Consider the following 3,364-nt stretch of genomic DNA (forward strand, 5'->3'; position numbering starts at 1 on the left):
AATTTCTCAGAGAAGCCAATGTTTTATACAAACTTTAGATATAAAAAGCGTAACCTTTAACAAAAGCTCTAACCGTGTGTTTGGCGCATCATAGCCTAAGTTGCTTTTGCGCCATTAAAATCAATATAACTAACTAACTAACTGACTAAACTATGAAACCTTTGGCTGGCCAGTTTACGTCACCTACCAATTTCTGCCTGAAACTCGCTTTTCGCGGCCGCTAGCCGGTGTACGCATACGGGTACAAAAATTAGACCCGGATATGTCATCCTCTACGTGTTAACGTTGTCGTATCTTAGTCCATTAGTTCAGAAAGGGCGCAAATAATTGAATATAAGAGACAGGACTCGACGGACAGAAAAAGAAGGCCTTATAAATATAGTGTTTTCACCATGAAAAGTTCTGAGCACGATCACAAGAAACGAAAAGGGAAGCGCACTACACTAAGAATTTATTGGGTGCCCCAGAGAATGCCGGCATTTACCCGCAAGCGCAGCCGCACGTATGCTTCTAGAAACCTGGAGCAGTACCACTACGAAACAGAGGAAATAAGATTGGCAGCACATGTGACACTCGTTAATAACGAGTTTGGAAAATTGCTGAGCAGAGGCTGCGCTGTACAGGATGCTGGTGGTAAACGTGATGCATTCAGAGCCGAAAATTTAGCACCAAAACAGCAACAGACAGACTCACAGATCCCAAACTATATTGGACTGATAGAAGAATGTTTCTTCATTTCGTGTGCGGACGCCGTTCTTAGGTTTCTACAATCAGGGCGAAGAGATGCGGGGATAATGAAACAGGGCATTCTGGGGGTACATCAGGTATGAAGTCCTCAGAAGTATTTGGAAAGGAATAATGGTGCCGGGGCTTACTTTCGGTAATGCGGTTCTATGCTTAAGGGCTGAAGTTCAGTCGCGAGTAGAAGTAAATAAGAGAACTGTTGGAAGATTAGCACTAGGTGCCCACGGGAAAACCACGAACGAGGCAGTACAGGAGGATATGGGCTGGGCAACGTTCGTGAGCACGGGAAGCTCAGAGTAAAGTCCTATACGAAGAACGCCTGAGGAAATTGGACGATAACAGGGGGGCAGCTAAAGTATTTAAATACCTGTACAGAAAGAGCGTTGACACACAGTGGCGGAAACGAACTAGAAAGCTGGCCAGTAAGTTTGCCAGAGACGAGGAAGGAGAAAGAAAGAGCATTAAACGACAGGTCAAAAGCGTCGAAGGTAAAAATTAGATAGATTCAATGGAAAAGAAGCATAGTGTAGAACTATATCGATGCTGGAAAAGGCAGATCAGGAAGGAAACGTTTTATGATAACTCAAGAGGCAGTGCCCTCCTCTTTGAAGCTAGGTCAGGGTGTCTCAGAACGCGAAGCTACAGAAAAAATTTAACGAAGAAGTTGACACCTGTGCTGTGTGTAGTAAATCTGTAGAAACAATAGAACACCTCATTCTAAAATGTGATGGTATCCACCCCGATGTCTATGCAGGCACAGACTCTTCCTGAGGCCTTAGGGCTTAGAGATAACTATAGTCATGTAAATAAATCTGCGGTGGAAATTAGCAAAATGCGATTGGAGGATTGGTGGCACAAAAGCAGAGAGGTGACAAGTTTTAAAGTGTTGGAAGACGTATTTTAAAGAAAATGGCGAATTTTATTAACTTACAGCATAGTTAAACAAGAATAAAGAAAAAAAAACAGCACGGTGGCAACTACCACTGCCCCGTTTCAAAGGGGAAGCTCCTACTTTCCATCCATCCATCCGCGAGCGGAATGCAGGCAGCCACGATGGCTGTCCTCTTTTCCAAGGAAGGCTCTGCTGAAGAACCGCTGTAAATCCGCTGTAAATCACCATCCCTTCCGTTCTTCCCACTTCGACCTCGCGTCCCCAGTGGGTGTTGTTTCGGCGAGAGGCCCGAGCGGGAAATGAGCGGGGAGACCGCCACCGACTTGGGCAACAGAAAGGTGCGTAGATTTCGCCTCCCGGGTGCCCCGGCCTTTGCCGGGGAACCAAGAGCGCGGGTGGCGTAACCTTGTGCACCTAGTATGTACGCTTGAGTCCAGGCCCGAGCCTCCGGAGTCCTGTCGTCCGCCTGTGCGGCGCTCACGCGCTCCGGATTAAGGAGCGCCTCATTTGGCTGGTTGCTAAGTTAGAAGCCCACGGCGCCGATGGGCGTCCCCCCCCCCCCCCCCCTCCCGCACCTGTTCCCGGGAGCGGTCATTCCCGTGGGAAATAGAGGAAATTATTGAGAGGCGCGACGCCCGCGCGTAGGGTGCCTCGATGCCGGCTAGCGGCACTAATCCTTTCGGCTCTGGCGCCGAGTCATCCCTTGCTGACCGGCAAGGGGCCGACGACTTTGTCGCGCGGAAAACATTCCTTTGCTGTCAGCGGAGACGGCAAATCCGATGCGTGGCAATCGATGGAATGCACATTCAGCGAGCTGCGTACGCGGAGTCACGCGCCCTGCACATTCCAGGAGGTGCGGGGTCCACTGGGCTCGGACCGGTGAGCCCTGTGCTCCGCCCACTTGCACATACGGTGCCAGACTGCCTGCTGTTGCTTAAAATTGGGCGAGAGCTAATTTACTAGAGCTCGGCCCAATTATCGAAGGGGTTAAAAACCTGCTGGAAAGAATGACTTGGGACGAGCGCGCCGTCTCAGGCTCGGCCGTTTTTAAGAACCTTTTTTAAACAGCCTTTTTAAAACTGCCCCTTTTAAACTGCCTTTTGCTCAGCTGCCTTTTTATGTCGAGCCCGTCTATAATAAATAAGTTTTGTCTTAAGAAGTTGGAATTGCTGCCCCAATCGGCAGCGTGTCGCCAGACGAGTGGACGAAGAGCACTAATCCATTCGTACTGCTAACTGCCGTGTACCGATCACCGACCAGCGTGCCATCACCATCCACCGCTCGCGACGAGCAACCGACCAGCCCAAACCGGCCATCCCATCAGAAGGAGGGCAAGAAAGTTAACTCTGGTTCTCCGTCATCGCCGGCCACTGCCGATGACGACGCGCGATGGACCATCGACGTGCGACCGGCGTCGTCAAGATGTGCTACGCGCATTCCCCGTCCTCCCTCGTGTTGTGTCGGGTGCGATCTAATCCATTGATTGGCCGTGCGGCATGCTGTGCCGTCACGCGCGTATGTAGTCCGCGGGCCCGCTTTCGGGTGCTGTGGCTGGGCTATTGGTTGTACTGAGGTCTGGGGACCAGTGCAGTGTTATGTAATGCAGCTTCCTGTGTAATAAACACTTGTGCTCTCAAATAACTGCGCCTTCCTTCCTTCGGAGCGAGAGCGCAAGCGCGCGGCGAACGCTGGCTATGTCCTCAGCTTGCTCTGGCCCTAACCCGCGAT

This window comes from Amblyomma americanum, chromosome 4 (assembly GCF_052857255.1).
Source record: "Amblyomma americanum isolate KBUSLIRL-KWMA chromosome 4, ASM5285725v1, whole genome shotgun sequence".
Taxonomy (NCBI): Eukaryota; Metazoa; Arthropoda; class Arachnida; order Ixodida; family Ixodidae; genus Amblyomma; species Amblyomma americanum.